The 19090-nt window shown below is 55.3% G+C and overlaps 1 protein-coding gene across 5 annotated transcripts in view; it reads left to right on the forward strand.

Moving 5' to 3' along the window:
* PTPRN2 (protein tyrosine phosphatase receptor type N2) overlaps window positions 1-19090 on the forward strand; it is a 723182-nt gene that overhangs the window by 345667 nt on the left and 358425 nt on the right. The window lies entirely within an intron of this gene.

Consider the following 19090-nt stretch of genomic DNA (forward strand, 5'->3'; position numbering starts at 1 on the left):
TCCTCCAGGAGGCTCTGTGGAGCGCCGAGGGCCCCAGGCTTCCCTCTAGGGTCCTGTGTGACCATCAGGCCGCGGGTGTCGGGCTAACTGACTAGGAGTATGGGGGCAGCTTGATGTGGCCCCGGCAAGGGAGGCCAGCCACATTCATGCAGACACGCTGCCTCCCAACAGGGAGTGGGACTCGGTGTCAGCAGCTCCGACCCCTCATGACCACGGGCTCCCTCCTTCCCTCCGGCATCCGTTTTATGGTCCTAGCTGCTCAACAAGAGATTATTGAACATGTTTGAGGCCAAATCAGTTACCGGCATTTTCATGCAGAGACACAGACACACATTCACAGCTGTTGTGTCCATGGCCATTCCTCCCAGCGCTGGGCAGTTGTGCTGTCAACATTGGATTCACTGGCCCGTCACGTTGCGGTGACGAGCAGAACACAGCAGAAGGAAGCCTTTTCCTCTTTGGTACCCATGGTGACGCGCACTCACTGAACAGCCTTCTGTTTATTTTATTGCTTTCTGGGGAAAACAAGGTCCGTTACCTAAAATCTAGTTTCTCGGTTATTTTAAACGTGTTCGTGATGTGCACCGAGGTACTGTGTGCTGACGGGATGTTCCCCATCGATTGTATGTTTGAACATCATTGCAACAACTTTCCATACACTTGAATCAGCTGAATTACAGCATGTGCTTGTATGGGCTCTCGTAGCTGTGCAAGCTGTAGCTCATCAACCACGTGCAAAAGGACATATATATCTAGTCTCAAAACTTAGTTCTCTTATGTTGTGAGTCCTTTTATGATGTTAAGAGCATAGCTGATGCCACGTAGGAGAAAGAGGATGGAAAGTACATTTGTGACTATCAGGGTTCTGTGGTTTGGTAGTAGATATGCCAATGCATAGCAGGTACCACGTGCCAAGTCCCTGGGGGAGTAAATGGGTCCCAGGAAGAGAACCGAGCTCACCAAGCATGAGGCTTAGTCACGTGTTAGCAGGAAAAGAACTTTGGGTAGTTTCTTGTTTCAAAGACGGCATGGAGCCCTTGGTGGTGCGAGCGGCCCAGTGGCACTGATGGGGTGGACGCTGTGTGCTGGGGGCCGTGGTGGTGGTGGTGGGCTGCTGCCTGTACACCCAGCGCCACGTCTGGTCCCCTCTGGCCCGACAGCCGCACCAGGGGCACAGAGGTGGCACAGCCCTGCTGAGGGGACGTACAGGGAGTTCTTGTGCTAATCTCGTGCAGAATGGAACAAACCAGAATGAATAGGGGTGCAATCAACACCACATGGCTCCTGTCAATCATGAAAGCTGTGTGCCTGAGGGGTGGATGCAGCTGGCCTTCCGTGAGTGATGTGATTCTCTTCTGGACATTCTGCTGAATTTGTGAACCTGGGCATGAATACATGGTGTGCCTGAGGTGTGCAAAGGCAGTGGGTGCCTCCTGGCGAGGCGCCCTTGTGTCGCCGGGTGTGCAGGAGCGCCCACTGTTCCCATGTTGTGCTATGTGTGTGTCGGGCATGTGGGTTTATAATCAAACATCTGTATGTACCACGAAACGGTCGCAAGTGGAGGCGTCACACCTGGTCGTGCCCTGTAACCTTCCCAGCCACGCCATCTCAGCGTCTTGGGCAGGACAGAGAAATCCCTTCCTACCCCGCATTTCCTTGGTCTTTTACTCCAAGTAGTGTATTTCTAATAGGTTTTTGCATTTCTCCTTCGAGAGAAGGTTTGGTTAAGTCCCATCCTAGGAGAAGTGCTTCCTTCCCGTCGGCAGCAGCACAACACACCCCGTGACCCTGGGCCCCATCTTCCTGCCGGGAGCCACCTGGTGGGCTGCCCTGCCTCTGAAATCACCTGTTCCTACAGCCCCCCTCATTTTCCCGTTGAGCACCTGTAGGGTTAGTGAGTCTCCTCTCTGCTGTGCTGCTGTCCTGCTTCTGATGGATGCATCGTCTGCACAGAAGAGGGCAAGGCCGTGTCTCCTGTGGCATCTCTCATGGACACTAGCTCGTGGCTCAGCTCTGGACTCTGAGGCTCCGGGAGCGTAGGTTGGGGGCTCGCCTCCATACAGGAATGCTTTAACACACATCAAATGTGGGCTACAGAGTGGGAGGTCAGGCAGCTGTGCCTGTGTGCAGGGTGTTCGACCCCAGAGCCCTGTCCACAGTGAGTGCTGCCCAGCCTTCTGGCATTTGGGTAAAGGGGGTGGGCATGTTTATTTTGGAAAGGATAATGAAGTCGCACCTGGCCCAGTGAAAGGAGCCCTTCTGAGATGCTTAGTCTGACCATCTAAACTGTCTTTCCAAGCGAGCCTTGTGCTTCAGGCTTCCTTAGGTTTTCTCCCAGGGGAGGCACTGCACAGGCCTAGGCCGTGTCAGCACCCAGAGGACAGAAGCCTCCTCAGGAGGAGTCGGCCTGCCTTCCAGAGGCCTGGATGCAGTGCCAGGTGCCCAGGGGAGGGGCCTCACCAGGTAAGGCCACCCAAAGAAGCTGGCCTCGGGTGGGCGACCAGGAGCAACCTGGCTCTTAGGTGGGTGGGGAGGTGAGGACAGGCAGCCACATGAGGGACAGGGCCAATGCACGGGGCCCACCTGCCAGGGACAGGGTGGGGGCTGGAATCCAGGGTCAGTCCTGAATCAGGCTGTGTAGTGTGGGGTGTTGTCCTTAGCACCTACAGGGAGCCCTCAAGTTTGGCTTACCTGTGGCTGAGGGAATGTGCTTTCCTCCCGGTGATGGCGGGCTTGCCAAGGGCCCACGGGCAGAGAGGGGGACCCTGGGTGGCACACACACCGTGTGCCATCCACTCTGGGCCCCGGTGAGCACACGGGGCTGCATGGTGCAGGTGTCACTGGTCGGGGGTTGGGGGGAACCCGTCTGCAGTAGCTGCAGTCCCACTGTGGCTGGATCGCATGCCCTGTAAGACGGGCTGGTGGCCCTCGGCAGGGAGGGGGGCTGAACTCCTCCAGGGAACAGGCAGGGTGCTCTGGAAATACTGGGGCCCATGTGCCAGGAAGATCTATGCTCGCCTGCAGGTGAATGAGATCCCTGTGAAAGATCTGTGATGGTAGAAAGTTCTCAGGGACTGTGCACGTTTCTGAGACGTGACTCCTCCCAGAGCAGAGCCCCAGGTCATGGCAGCCGGCGGGGTGGGGGTTCTGAGGTGCCGCGGGGTGCTCCCAAAGAGGCCCGATGTGCCCGTAGCAGGAAGGATGGGACAGGCTCACCTGTCATTTCTAGTGACGTGGGACTGCTGCTCAGACACCAGCCTTGGCTGAGGGTCCAGGGGCACTCAGGGGCGGGAGGGTGCTCCTGTTTGTGCAGCGGCTTCTGGCAGGTTCCAGCTTGAGGGGTTGCAAGGCCTGGCTGGCCTGTGGGGTCCCAGGTAGTGGTCAGGGTCTGCCAGTGAGGCTAGCAGGCAGCATGCTGCTGGTGGTGGATGGCACGGGAGGGTGAGGCCACTGTGTCAGCATCTGCTAGGCCTGTGGAACTCCAGAACGAGGCATGGGGGAGTTGCCACAGGTGGCGGACAAGGACACAGAAGCTGTGATGCTGGGAGATGGGCGCCTGCCCGGAGGCAGGACATAGAGAGTGAGGTGCACTGTGCAGCTGGAGAGGGTCCTCGCGGTAGGGGGTGCAGCCTGTGCTCTGGCTCTGGCCGCTCCGTCCTATGTGGTTGCTGCTCTACAGGAAGTGCTGAGCATCCATGGAACTGACAGGTCACAAGTTTCAAAAGCAAAATGTAGGAAGAGGCCTCTCATCCCTTTGAAGATCCTGAGATGACACATTGGTCTCGTGGGGCCCGGAGAACAGAATTGTGTCCTTCAGGGCACTTGTGAGGCTGGGAGTGGCGGCTTTCCCTGGGGTGCTGCCCTGATGAGGACTTCCCACTGTTTCATGAGGACGAGAGCAGACAGATGGAGTTGGGGCGCCAGTCCTTGTTCCTGGGGAGTGCAGAGCGGGCGATGGGCGAGGGGGCCTGGACGGGGTACGGGAATGATGGGCCTCCTGTTGCTGCAGAGAAGTGAGATCATGGAGTCGGCCACAGGGTCGTCTGGGGCCTCAGGAACCTGCTGTGGTCACAACAGGGCATACTCTCCTCTTCATGCGGGCACAGCGACCTCTGCTTCTGTGCACGGGGATGTCAGAGACGCCCCTCTCCCCTGTGCTGGCTTTGTCACGTGCCGCTCTGCCCACCCAGCAGGTGTGGACGGGGACCTCGCTTATGGTAGGGGCTGGCTTTCCTCCTGACGCGGGGACTGGCCTATGCAGACCTGGGGTGATGCGTGGTGTTGGGAGTGATTCGTGAGCTGCACATGCACAGGTGGTCGCCTGGCTTCCTGGGCACATCAGGACTTGGGTGCCGACATGGAACCACCGCAGGGACGCAGCAGGGTCACACTGTGGGGCAGATCCAGAAATGTGTTTCTGGGGCTGGGAGTGCTGGGGAGGCAGAAGTGGATTCGGGGGTTGGGTGCATTGGGGGTGCAGCAGGGGCAGGCAGAAACCCAAGGAGCCACCCAGGGTGCATGTGCAGGACACCTGGCCCGACCTCAGCCACAGGCCAGGTCCTGGCCCTGCCCCTGCTTCCTCCCTGGGCCGCGGGCCAGCATGGGACCCAGGCAGGAACCTGCCCTGTCGGTGAGACACTTACCCAGGGTTAGTGAGTCCCGTCATCTCAGGGTCAGTAGATCCCCTGAGTCGCCTTTGCAGTCAGAGTCCAGTTTCCTGCGCACTCGCCCCCCAAAGTGTCACCTACTGGACGTCAGCCTCGCACCAGGAACCGTGTAGCAGCAGCACCACTGGCTGAGTGAAAGTGACTTTGCCCTTGTAGAGGCTCCCCCAGGGAAGGTGGAAGATGAGTGAGCCAGCGGTAATGGGACATGGCATCATGGGGGGGGGGGGTGACATGTTGAGTGTGACGTGGCAAAGTGGACGCTGAGGGGACAGTGTTACATCAGGTAACACAGCACAGCCAGTCCAGCGTGTGCCCCTGCCATGTGGTGCTGAGTCTGAATGCCTCCCGCGCAAGGATGGAAGCGCGATGGGGTGATGCCCATGACCTGTCCCATCGTCATCAGGAAGCACCAAGCATTCTGAGAAGGAGCCGGGCAAAGGCGAAGGGGTGTCTCTCAGCCGAGGCAGCCAGCCATCCTACCTCGGGAGGCGTGCAGGCCTGTCCTGGAAATCCGGGCTGTTCGTGGGCTGAGGGGGCTGGGGGACCTGACCCCGTGGGGCCAGGGGGGTGCCATAGGGCTGGTTAGCAAGGGGGGCCTGAGAACCAGTGCCCGCTGGCTGCGGCCTCCAGGAGGCAACTGGGTGAGGGCGGGATGGGCATTGGCCCCTCCCTTGTCCTGCACAGCCAGGTAACTGCTTCTGGCACCTTCCCAGCATTCACCGGGAGGAGGTGGTGCCAACAGCACAGCAGCCCCACTGGACAAGCCTCCCAGAGCCGCGTTTCTCTGATTAGAGGCCAGTTCTCCTCACGGTGTCACCCTGAGCGTAGGGGAGTCGATGTGGCCGGGGGTTCCATGGGTTCTGTGGGCAGTCACAGGCGTGGTTAGCTCTGCTCGGATCTGTGGACAGTGCTCCAGCAGGGCCGGGGTGGCATGTAGACCAAACACGACAAACCATACTGTTCGATCCACACTCGTTTCCTCCCAGACAAAGGCCGACACAGAGTGACATGTATGCTCTGTGGGAGGAGCACATGCCCCCTGCAGGTGGCTGAGTGGGTCACAGCTCTGTGCCACAAGGTCCCCAGGGGTCGGTGGTGCTCACTGGGCATTGGCGGTCCTGGACGCTTCCTGCTGTTGCTCCAGCTTCTGCGTGCTTGCCACCCCTTTGGAGGGTGATGGGAACTGGAGCCCCAGCCTCTCCACCTACGGCTGTGAGAACAGCCCACCTACCTCGCTGGCCCAGCAAGCCCCTGTCTGCCCTCACAGCTGCGAACAGGTACCTGGGGGCTTCCCAGGCCAGGTGGCAGGGGTGGGTCCCAGGGGTCCCTCCTCCCCACCAGACACACAGTGCTCAGTAAATGTGCCCACCCTACTCCCCAGTCTTCACCCTGTTGGTGGAAAGTGGCCGAATTTAACCAGCAGAGTGTATGTGGAACCCAGTGTGTGGGGTGAGAGCTTGATCCTGTTGTGTAAACCCCCAAAGCAGGATGGACATGGATGGGGTCCAGGAGAAGGTGCCTCACCTCCCAGCTCTGGCGGTTTGGGAGATTCCTAGCTTCTAGGTACCCTTGGTGAAATGGGGAGCACACTGGCCTCGCAGGGCAGGGTGGGTCAGACAGGGCGGCCTGGCCTGCTCGAGCTCCAGCACGGCCCATCCTTGTGATGACCTCTCTTCCCTCCATGGGGAACTGCAGCTGCTGCATTTGTAACGGAGGGCAGTGTTTGATCGTGGACAGTCAGGATGGCACTGGTGAGCACTTTATGGCGAATCTGTGTCAGCACAGGTGACCCAGGCGTGTCGCCAGTCAGCTCTGTGACACAGCCCTCCCTGGACGGGTGATGCCCTGGGGTGCTCCCCCGCACTACGGCCTTTAGAGCCTCTTCCTGATCCACATCCGAGGGCTGCGTGTCCAGTGGGACTTGGGCATTTATGTCGTATGAGCTGAGAAGCTGCGGGTGTGACGTGAACCTGAAAACCTGAACAGGGTTGGTTTGTGTGATGTGCCAACCAGGCATGAGGGAAGGGAGGTCACAGCTCCGGGAGGCAGTCCTGGTCCCAGGCTCCGTAGGCTTGACTGGGGCGACAGCACAGATGCTCAGGGTGGAGACCCCCAGGATCGGCGGGAAGAGGCTGGATGTGCGGCGCAGGAAGCAGAGACCCAGAGTGTGGCCCCAGCATCTGGGAGTGGCTCCCTGGAGGAAGGGGGGCTCTGGGAGCACATAGCAGGTCACCGTGGACGGCATCTCTCTGTGGGCAGAACGAAGGTGCAGACACACGTGTGGATTACAGCCACGTGTGAACAAAGGGAGGGTGGGGCAGGCCCGAGGCCCAGGTGCATGAGGTGGTCGGACCTCACCCACCAGGAGGGATGCAGGCACCTCACAGTCAGTCGGCTGCACCCCATCCTGGATGCGGGAGGGGGTCAGCGGGTTGGTGGCCATTTCTTGTCCTTCCCCTAAATGAGGAGATAGAATCGCAAATGGAGGGCAGTGGTGATGGCAGCTCCTGTGCCTAGTGGCCCCAATAAGACCGGACAGACCGGCCTGAGCCAGCCAGAGGCTGCAGGCTCGGAGCTGTCCCTGCGGGGGCAGCTGTCCTGTCATGGCCACTGTGTCCGTCTGCAGCTCGTCTTTGTTTCTGAGCATTACCAGTTCTACAGACACATGCCAGATAAACATGAAATCCCTGAGTGTCCAAATGGCACTTGCCAGAGGCACGCGGCCACCATCTTAACAAAAGGTGCTGACGTTCCTGGTTTTCCATATGTTGGGCAGTTGTTTCATGTCTTCACTTGAGAAAACTCTGGCCTGTGAACAATTAAAGGAGGAGCTCTGTGATGGTTCCGGGGGTGTTAATACAGTGAGCACTGTCGGCCACGTTCTCAACTGTCGGAGTGACTGGGTGTCCTGGAACAACCCTTCAAATTAAAAACAGCCCACACGATTTAACTGAGGTTAATAGTGATGCTGGAAAATTGAATGAGCAGAGAAACCAATGTGGCAGACTCCTTCTCCTGCGGTACTTCGTTTTGTGGAGAAGTGACCCAACCTGTGGCTCGTGAATGTACCCTAGCTGACCCCTGTGACCCTTCACAGCATTTTACAGGCCAGCCCAGCCCTGGGCCCATGGCTGATGTGGTTCTGTTGAAATGGTGCACTCTTATAAAGTGGTTTTCCCAGTGCCTGCGTGTGGCCCACGGAGGTGGATGGAATGAGCCCCTGTTTCCCATGATCCTGGGGAGCTGCAGGCATGGCTAGCTGGTGGGAGACAGACTTTGCGCCACTGCACACCAAGGTGTCAGTTGTTAAGATGTGATAATCCATATTTATGGAGCATTGTTAAGGGGATCCACCTGAGTCTGGGGGAGACTGACACCACTTGGGGGTACAATTAGCAGCTTGAGGGAGCCGGCACAGCTGTGCAAGTGTGGGCAGGTGTCCCGGCTGCGGTAGGCGCCACGACGGGGTGCGGGAAGGCCGGGCTGCCAATGGCTGTCCTCTGTGGACAGCTACAGGGCAGGCAGGGCTGGAGAACCCCAGGAGGAGTGTGGCTTGAATGGGTGCTGGCAGGTGGGGCTCAGAGCTCCAAACGCAGGCAGGAAGTGACAGCGGTAGGATTTGGTAATCGAGGGGATGGAGGAAAAGACAGCAGTGAGGGTACAATCAGGAAGGAGTGGCTGCCAGGCCCCCAGCTCCATTCACATTGAGGTATGGAAGCCCATACCTCAGCCCATGAAGGGATGGGAAGGGTCAGGGCCTTGGTGCCTGCAGAAGAATCTGTTCTGGAGGCACAGGTTGTGTGTGAGGCCTGGTGTGTTCAGGTGGACACATCAGACCCCACAGCCTGGCCTGTGCAGGGGCCTCTCCCTCTGGCCCCTGAAGGTGTCTGAACACTTGCATCCTGGAGGAGAGCATGTGCATATCCCCAGACCACACTCCCCATGGAGGCATCCTCCTTCCCTCCCTCCCATGGCCACCCAGTCCCTCTGGACATGGGTTTCTGTGCTACTGTCCTTGGTGGGAGTAACGCCCATAGAGGCAGGTGCCTAGGAAGGATCCAGTGGGGATGCCCTGACGGCGGCCACCCCCTTCACGTGCACCCCAGCTGGGGGTCCCTCTCAGCCTAATTTGGAAGGGAGTCTCACGGGGTCCCCTGCTTGCTTGCTCTGGGGCATCTTTCAGTCTTCGTTGGTGGGCTGGAACACTCCTTCCGTGAAAGGGGACTTATTTATATGCAGCTTTCTGGAACATGCCTATTAGGTTTAATGCCTTTCTTTCACCACATTCATCAAATTTAATCTCTTTATTGGTTTATGATAAGGCACACTAAGAAAATGTGTTTTCTGCTTTGTCCTAAAGCTCATCCCTCTGCCGAGCTCCCTGTTCGGTGTCAGACGCCACGGTTGGCCCTGAACATGATCCCCTCCTCCTGTACTGTTTCCACTGATTGAATAGTTGAGCTTTGGCAGCAAAGTGACGTGAAGAGGAGACGCAGAGGCCTCCCCGTTTGTCCTCCAGTTAAGCCCAGACGTAGCTGAAGGGCCGCCCTGAGTGCCGGGCACTCGCCTGGCACTTACCCGTGGGGCGTCTGGCCTGCCGCAAGCTTGCCTGCACCCCTGCTGGTTGGAAGCCTACTGCCCTAGTGTTCTCTGAGGTTCCCCCACAAGCAACCATACGTCTACCCAGCCACAAACCCCTTCCTGGGTTAGTTCATGAAAATCACTTTCACTGACCTTGTTCGTCATTGAAAGGGTAACCCACCCACAAGATGATAACCAGAGAGCAGAGCCATGTTTGTAGCAGGTGACATGCCACTTGGGATGCTGGGAAGTAGGTGTGTATGGGGTCAGATGGAGCAAATGATTGCAGGGTTTGTGAATCAGGCAGAGGAAGGTGCAGCCCCCGACACAGGCGGGTCTCAGACCCCCGGTCCATGCCCTCCATCCTGGCTGGTGGCTACCTGGGAAGGTGTGGCCCCAAGGGGACATGCCTCGGGGGGGGGCGGCCATCGGTGCTGCCAGGGACAAGTTCTCTGCAGGAGGCACCCAGGTGTGACAGAGAAGTGACAACACCCACCCCATGACCACAGACCCAGGGCTTCCCCCAGGAAGTGTTTCTGGCTGTTCACCAAACTTCATATCATTTGTGATTTAAAAAAAATTCCCCCAAATCACCCACAAAAGCTGCGGCCACCGTGGCTTTTAGAGGAATTCAGGGAAGGCTTTTCCATCAACGCTCACGATCTCATCGTCATCCTCAGGATTTTGCTCCCTTCTGAAAAGAGTGTCAGAAACCAACGAACAAATGAATCAAACATCAAAGGAGATCACTTATGATAAGAAAATGTTATGCATAATAAACATTAGCACATGTTTAACAAAAAAATTTCCTCTTGTAGAAGTCATTCCCATGTTAATTTAATCCTGCTGTCTAAGATAATATAATCTCTTTGAAACAGCCTCAATTCTAGTGCCCAGGGACCTTTCCTGGATCAGAGGCTGAATTTCCATCACCTGATGAGCTCATCTGATGTGACAGCCTTGGATGCAGACGGGGAGTCTCCTGTCAATAGCTTTTCGTCAGAGACAAAGAGAGGCAAATGTCTATATTCATTTTCTCTCCTCATGCATGAGTAACACCAGCTCTTTCCTCTTCCTCTGTCTCTACCTGGTCGTCATTGCAAATTTAAACTTCAGCTTTTGTGTTTCAAGCTGGCTGTGCCTGCAAAGCTGTTTATGGACGCCTGGCAGGCTTGTCTATCTGTTTAAGTTCAGAGTGTTTTGACATGTAAATTTACATGAGGCATATTTAATCAGTCACAATGATATGCTAATTGGATTCATCTGTGAACTGAATAAAAAGCACATTTGAAGAAAAATGAAGTGCCTTATTACCAGCTGAGGCACTTTGTAATCAGTGCTGTGAATCATCAAAATGTGAAGATAAAGGTGCCAGGTATTTGCTGGGGGGAACATGCTGGCCCTACTTCAGGTGAGCTTTTCTGGTGGCCCTGGCACATGGGCAGGGTTCCGTGTGTGCATAGTGACCACAACAGGCGTGTCATAGGTCTTTTCGGTGCTGGCCCTCAAGATCACTCGGAATAACTTTACACCAGAACGACTGGTAAATCCATTGAGTGTGCAAGCATGTACAAGCATGTGGGTAAGTCTGTAAGTGAATGTGAACATATGTGCGAGTGTGAGCATGCTTGTGTGCAAGAGTGTGAGTGCATACAAATGTGTGTGTACGTAAGCATTTGTCGGTTTGTGAATGTGTCTGCAACTGTGTGCACATGTGTGTGCAGAGGCATGTGTATGTGGGCACATTTGAGTGTACAAGCATGTGCGAGAGCACATGAGCCTGCTGTGAGTGTACACGTGCGGGCAAGTGTGTGTGGCCATGCAAGCATGTGGGAGTGCTGGCGTGTGAGTGTGAGCCTGGTGTCAATGTGTTTGAGTGTATGTGGGTGTGTGTATAGGTTTGTGGAGGCATCTGTGTGCAAGCATGTTTGTTCACTGTGTGGGTGTGAGCATGTGTAAGCACATGAGCTCCCATGAGCTTGTACATGAACACTTGTAGGTGTGTGTGTGAGCATGTGTGTGTGAGGATGTTTATACACTGTGAGTGAGCATGTGTAAGTACATGAGCTCTTGTGAACTTGACATGAACACTCGTAGGTGTGTGGGTGAGCATGTGAGTGTGCGAGGATGTCTGTACACTGAATGAGCACGTAGAAGCACATGAGCTCCCGTGAGCTTGTACGTGAGCACTTGTAGTGTGTGTGTGAGCATGTGTGAGTGTGTGAGAATGTTTGTACACTGTGTGGGTGTGAGTGAACATGTACAAGCACATGAGCTCCTGTGAGCTTGTATGAGAGCACTCATAGGTGTGTGTGAGCTGTGTGAGTGTGCAAGGATGTTTGTACCCTGTGTGAGTGGCAATGTGTAAGCACGTGAGCTCCCGTGAGCTTGTAAGTGAGCACTCATAGGTGTGTGTGAGTGTGCGTGCAGGCCCAAGTGTGGAGGAAGGGGCCTCCCTCCCTGCCGCTCCCCAAGTCCGGTCTCGGCTTAGGAGCGTGAGCGGGCCTGAGGTCAGGCAGCCCAGCCCCCGCCCCTCCGACACGGCTGCTGCCCGGTGCCCTGCTCACCCCGCCTTTGGAGCCTCGGCCCAGAAACCCGCAGCAGGAAGCGAACCAGCCAAGCTCCTGGGCCCTGTTGTGCCCGACGGGCGTGGGGGGCTCAGCGACCCTGGATTCTTCACCCCATGAGCACACGTGCCTGTGTACGTGGCAGGCGCAGCACGCGTCCTGTGCAGGGGTGGAACCCCGGCAGGCTCCTCAGAAGGGAGCCGTGGGTGTGAGTGGCGGGTCTGGTGCAGCTGCGCAGCGATGCGGTGGGCGGCGACCGCGTCCCCAGCGTCCTCTTCCCGCCGAACGTGAGAGACCTCCCCTCGGCGGGCCAGCCCGCGGGGCACCAGCGAGCCAGTCCAGCAGGGCCGCGGGAGGGAGGGCATGGTGGCGGGTCTTACCAGCCCGGCCGCAGAGGGAGGGTCCCGTCACCTGCACCGCTCGCAGGGCCGAGGTGTGGCCGTGCCACCTGAGCCTGGGCGAGCCGGGCACCGGGTACAAAGCACGGAGCATGTGGGTACTGGAAAGGCCTGGAGCGAGGAGTCGGGAGCCCGGCCCACAAGCGAGCCGGCACTCGCCGTCCTGTGTGCACGGCCAGAGGACTTCCTGGAGGCGGCCGGCATGAGCCTCTGAGGTCAGCATGGAGAGACGTGTCCACGTGGACGTGAGCTTGCTTCCACTGCGAGGGCTACAGGAGCCTGAGCCCAGAGGTTGAAGGAAGCCGTCCACAAGTAGTGATGACACGCAATTTAGTACAGCTTTTGTTCTGTGAATTACAGTTTTCTCTGAGTCTAAGTGAATGTAAAAATAAAAGCATAATTGCTTTTAAAGTGAATGACCCATGAAAGTCTGCATCCGTTGAATGCTTGTGCTCTTTCAACATAATTCTGTCAACAGTGTTTTAAACGGTAACTTAGGCCACTTAAGAAGTAAATTGGCTTGGACATATCTTTTCAGAAATGTGCTTGTTTTAGGAGTTGGGCTGCCCTCTGCTCTTTCTTCTTTTTGGCCTAATAAGGTGGGATGGTTAACAGTGGGCGCTGTGTGCCTGGACCACTGTCTTCTCTTAACTCCTGCTGGCACTGAAGGCAAGTGGACAGTGATGACTGAGCACCGGGTGTCCACCCACAGGCAGCGCTCTCTGAGGTGCACAGAGGGTTGGCCAGTGGCGTGGTAGGAACCATGGACTTGGCCGAGCTCCCCGAGGAACTTCAGGGTCAGCAGAGGGTCCGGGCCAGTGAGTCCTGGCTTCTGGTCCATGGGTCAGGAGGAGCAAGGAAGGAGACAGGGCAGGAGAAGGCGGGGTGTGGGCAGCCTCCCCAAGAGGGGTCTCCGGTCTCTGCAAGGGCACCATGGGGATCACCCTTGGGCTGCCCAGGGACATGGGGCCTGGGGACAGCAGGGCCGGGAGGGCAGAAGGTGAAGTGCAGCAGGCCCAGTCACTGTGGAGCCAGAGGGCTCTCGACCGGAGGCAGCAGGAGGAAAGGCTGGAGGGGTGACAGGATGGCGGGCCTGGGGTGCTGGGAATGGAGGGGCATCCATGGAGCCTTGGCATTGGAGACCTGAGCTGGCAGTTGTTACCCCTTTCCACACCCACTTCCACCTCCAAACATGATAGGAACAGTGTCTGCACGTGGCAGCGGCTTAGGCACGCCAGCTGTCATCATCAGCATGGTGGCCAGTAGACGAGCTTTGGATTCACACTGGACCCCAGAGACGGAGAGGGGCCACCCCACCACGTGCAGAGCGAGGCAGAGTGGTTTCTATCCCTGAGGTGAGGGCGGGGATGCTGCCAGTAGTGGGAGGGGTGCGCACGTCACACCGGGTCGCTAACGTGCCTACACGTGAACTGTCACATCTGCGGAGCCAGGAGCCAGGCACGCTGCCAGGCCGCTACAAGGACTGGGTCTGAGAAAACGAGGGTCGGCAGGAGAGACCTGGCAGCCCCTGGGAACATAGTGCGTCCCCCTGAAGCTCCGTGTGGCCGGAGAGACAAAGCTGCTATGTGCATCCCTCATTTTCTTCCTGGGCTGAGGCCCACCCATGAGGGGAAGGAAACAAAGCACCTGCCTTGGCTCATCTCGTTACTAAGTGTGGTGCTTGTTTTCCGGCTCCGATTCCAGTGGCCACGACGCCTCCCTCTGCGTCCCTCAGAGACAGCGCCCAAGTGTGCAGGGTGTGCTCTGTGTAGGGCAGGCACCCACCAAGCACTGGGGGATGAGTGTCCCTGGAGGCTCCACGTGCAGGGGCACCAGGCCTCCTTGCCACTCCCCTCCCTCGTTATTACTCTGCTTACTGCCCCGCAACTGATCTGGAAGGATTAAGGATAAATTAAAAGGAAGCATGTGACAGATGTAGACGGACCTCCCAGCAGGTGGGTGGCAGGCGTGGCACGGGGGGCGCACACGGTGGGCGCACACGGCGGGAGGGCAGAGGCGGTGGAGGGATTACTGCTGAGAGGTGCGTCCCCACCTTCCCGGGGTGGGGGTTTGGGAAATGTGCTGTAGGACACACGAGAGCTGAGATGCACCCCTCGCAGAAGTGTCAGCCGGAGGAACCTGCCACAGGGGGACCACCCCCAGGTCCCCAGGGCCAGTGCCAGGGCTCCGGGACCTGATGCTCTGCTCCAGGTTGGCCGCCACCAGCCTGCCCACCATCAGCGAGCCTTTACTCTCTTGCTTGTCAGGCTCAAGATGCATCAATAGGAAGATTTCACTGCACCGACTCCGACACCTGCTCCCGCCCCCTCCCCTGAACAAGTGGCTGTGGTGCCAAGTGCCCATGCATCCCCATCTCTCCTCTTCCATCGACCCAGGCCAGGAGCTGGGATACTGCAGGTGGCGTTACCCAGGTTGCTGGGACCTTTACTGCCAAAAAGTGAAAAATAGGAAATAAGAATTTGAACATCTTTCCAATTTATGTTTTTTAATAAAAACCTTAATTCTCCAGCCGTGTGGAGCCTCGTGGCATGGGGACTAGCTTAGCTTTACTCACTTGTGGCATCTTTGCCAGAAACACATGCACCCTTGCTGCACATGAAGTAACTGATTTCTAGAAAGCCCGAGTCATGTCCGGGATCTCCAGTTGTGTGTCAGCCATTGGAGGGTTTAGCCTGAGACCCCGGTCGCTTTGGGGCTGATACCCGTGTGTGTGTTCACCCCTGGTGGAACCACAGACCTCGCTTTGTTCTTCAAATAGGGACATTTACTGAAAAACCCTCCAATGATCATCCAGCTGGATCTCAGTCATGTCCTAGGAGGTCAGTGGGGTTTCACTCAGCGTCTCTGGCTACCCTCCACACCTGCCATCTTCTCAGCTAGCACGCTTCTTGGAGTGGCTTCCAGGTGGTCCTTGTGAGAAGGCCCAGTCCTAGTGTCTTGTCATGGTCAGGCTGGACATTGGCAACCTGTGTGCAGAAGAGGACGTCATCTGTGCCGCATTGAGGCTGGTGACCAGGGACATGAGCAGCCTGGGCGCATGGCTGAGGGAGTCCCTGTGCTTGTCCCAGAGTGGCCCTGGGTCCCTGTGGAAGCACAGCCTCCTGCCCCATTGCAGCCTGGTCCACGCGTTCCTGTGGAATATGGGGTGCGGGGCCTTTTCACAGGGACTGGAGTGCCCTGCCCCTCCTGCCGTGGCTGCCCCATCTGCGCCCAGGGTGCAAATAATGTAGAACTGGCTCCTGAGTGTTCCCTCTGTAGTAGGAACCGGGACACGTGTCGGATGCTGCTGTTTTTACTGTCTGTGGAGGTGAGGCCTCTGAAGGGTGAGGGAGCAGGACTCTGACGGATGGAGCCTTGGAGAGGACCACCCCCTGCCCCCCTACCCTACCCCCTGCTACCCCCGCCCCCTCATCCCCCTGCCCCCTCCTCCCGCCCCCCCACCCCACCCCACCCCACCCCACCCCACCTCCCGTCCTCCAGCTCATTCAGTTCCCAGGCCCTCTTCCTCCCTTCCTGTGCATTTCTGCCTCCGGTCATCTTCCACTCAACCAAAGGCTGCCATGCACATGGCATTGGCTCTTGGTTTGTAAAATCCTATAACTCAGATAAAGTTACTTTACATTTCCTGATCTTAAGCACCCCACAGGGTTGCTTTGAGGGTTAATTACTTTTATAACTGTGGTGCCATGATGTCCTATAAAAAGGTCAGGTCTACTCTGCCGACCTGTCATTGCCAGCAGTGCTGGGATCTGGTCCATCCTCCACCTGCTGCACCATGTCTGCACCTAGTAGGTGTTCCACACACCTTCTGAGGGAGTGACAATGAATTAATAGTGCAGGTTTTACATAACAGTGAAATACCAACCCCATCGTGTGCATCCTGCCCCCCCGGGGAAATGTCCTCGTGGAGTCAATCCTGAGTGGCCTGCATTGTAGAAAGGCTTGCTCACTCGGCTGCCCTGGGATTTGGGACAGACTTCCATGAGCAGGTTTGTACCTGCCCCATTTCATTGCCGGTGATCCTGGCTGTGCTCTGGAGCCCGTGTCTATTGTAGACAGCGTGGGGGCGAGGTCAGACCCCTGTCCCCGTTGCCCAGACGCCACTCCTCCTGTGTGGAGTTTGCTGTGGGGGACACAGTCTTGCAGATGATTGATTGTTTTTGTGGAAAAGCTTAGCAACCTTCATGTCAGGCAGCAAGAGTGAAAATCCTGCTCACATCCCCAACCTGCATAGCTGGACACCCTGGACACAATTACGAAGGACCACAGTCTTGTCTGCAGAAGGTAGTAAAGCCTTGCATTTGTTCACGAAGATCAGAGGAGAGCTTTCCCCTTACAGGGTGGGTGATCCTAACTCTGGGGCCTTGATCTCAACCCGCTGGGGCCACGAAGAATGTAGCTTCCCTCGCAGTCTTCCACCTTTCTCACAGCTGTGGAATGGCCAGATGATTCACAGACCTTCCAGAAACTTCATGGGTATATATTTTTGTTTCTTTTATACAGACATATGGAATTTACCAATGTGGAAACTACAAGCTTTCCTTTCAGTAATGATAACAGAGCATAGGGGACACTTGGGGGGCTCAGTGGTTGAGCATCTGCCTTCATGACCCCAGGGTTCTGGAATCGAGTCCTGTACTGGGCTCCCTGCATGGAGACTGCTTCTCCTTCTGCTTGTGTCTCTGTCTCTTTCTGAGTCTCTGATGAATAAATAAATAAAATCTAAAAAAAAAAAATAATAGAGCATAATATAAATCCATGCCTAGGTAGTCTGTTAGAATGTTTTCCAGTATTGTGTCAGCCACCAATCTGCACACAACCCTCCTCCTTGTCTAGTGGAGTGGCAGCAGGTGTCCATCACCGTCACCCAAGGCGTCAGTCAGAGGTCCGTTGGGATTCTCAACCAGCAGGTGTTTCCTAAGCACTTACTGTGTGCCCCGGCCAGCCAGGTGCACAGGGAGCAGCGGGCCTGCAGCATCCCTGTTCCCGGTGAGTTTTCCCTGAGGAGGTAGGAGCAGCAGCAAGGAACCGTTGAGCAGTACGTGGTCCACAGTGAAAGGATGTGAGGAAAGTATTAAGAGCAGTTTGCGTAAACCCAAGTGTTGGTATCTGTTACGTTCGGTATCATTTACAGCACCCGAATCTTACATTTCTTTTGGCCTTTGTCATCCCCGTCGTGGGAAGGGCCTAGCCTCTCCCGCCTGGCACCCACATGGTCGCAGGTGTCTTGGGCTCAGTCTACAGTGACTTCTTGCTAACTGGAACTTTAACGGACCAGAGCTGCTCCTACATCACCGTGTGCGGTATCGGCGGGTGTGCTGTTCCTCCCCGGCCTCTTCATGCCACAGGTTTGCAGATCCACTCACTTGTTTCTCTGGATGTGACGTCTCCGCGCAGTTTAGGTGCTTGGCGGGTGTGCTAGGCTGCATCCTGCCAGCAGAGAGGGATGTTGGCATGTGGTTCCAGGGACACTGTGTGAGAAGGAGTTTGGAGATGGATCAGATGAAGATGAGATGGAGGAATCTGAACTCAAAGATGGGCACGAAGGTAAAGACAGTGATGAAGCTGAGGATGCTGAGCTGTACGATGACCTTTACTGCCCAGCATGTGACAAATCTTTCAATACTGAAAAGGCTATGAGGAATCATGAAAAATCAAAGAAGCATCAGGAAATAGTTGCTTTGTTAAAACAACAGTTGGAGGAGGAGGAAGAAAATTTTTCAGGACCTCAAACTGATGAAAATCCATTGAATGCCAATTCTGAGGAAGAAATAGAAGATGTACCAAAACAAAAGCTTTCTAAAAAGCAGAAGAAAAAGAAACAGAAACCAGCACAGAATTATGATAATTTTAATGAAAATGGAACTGAAGAAGGAGTTAAGGTTGAATCAGAAGATACCAATTTAAATCAAGACCGTGCCAAAGAACTGGAAGGTAGTCCCCAAGCAAATAGCAGTGTCACAGAGACTGTCCAACTCTGTGATGATCCAAAAAGTGAAGCTGAGAATGCTCCTAAACCCAAAGGAAAGCCAAAGATCCGAAAAAAATCTGTCAAAGTACCTGCTGAACCACAGACAGTGGGTGATGTTCTTATCAGCTGTACAACCTGCCATAGTGGATTTCCATCCTGGAATAAACTTTTCGACCATCTGAAAGCCACAGGTCATGCAAGAGCACCTTCATCATGTTCTTTAGGCAGAGTAACAAGTAGTCGAAGCAAGAAAGAGAAACGTAAAAACAGAAATTCTGCCAACACTTTTTCTTTTTGATTGTCTCTAGATTTTGAAACCAAAAACTGAACTGAAATCATCTAAAGAGTTAAAATTTCGGTGATCTGCAATTTATTGCATTGTGGAAGATTATTTTTTATCTTGTAAAAACATTTTTTTGTTTAATATATATTTTTTAAACATTTCATTAGTGATTGAATTCTACTTTGCCATCTGAATTGACTTGAATGTCTCAGAAAAGGTAAATGCTGTAAAAGTACGCATTCTTGATTTCTGTTGGCTCACGTGGACAGAAATGTACAGGGAGAATTAAATTATTTTAACACATACAAAAAAATGTCAGAATCTCGGGGTTTTAATGGCATCCCCTCCTAATACAGATGTCTTTGTTTCCACATTGATCTCTCGAAGGCTTAATACAGGTAATATCTAGATACAAAGAACTCGAACTATGAGATTAATAAGAGCGCTGCAAGACACAAGAATTAATAAAGGAGCGAGACGTGGGTTGAAAGAAGTCTGTCTCTTCAAACATGGACTTAATCATTTGTCAGAGGGGGCGCGTTACGGGAGAGGATGCTGACCTTATAAGAACCGAACCCACCTAAACTCAGATCCTTTTTTCT

Source organism: Vulpes lagopus, chromosome 4 (genome assembly GCF_018345385.1).
Source record: "Vulpes lagopus strain Blue_001 chromosome 4, ASM1834538v1, whole genome shotgun sequence".
NCBI lineage: Eukaryota > Metazoa > Chordata > Mammalia > Carnivora > Canidae > Vulpes > Vulpes lagopus.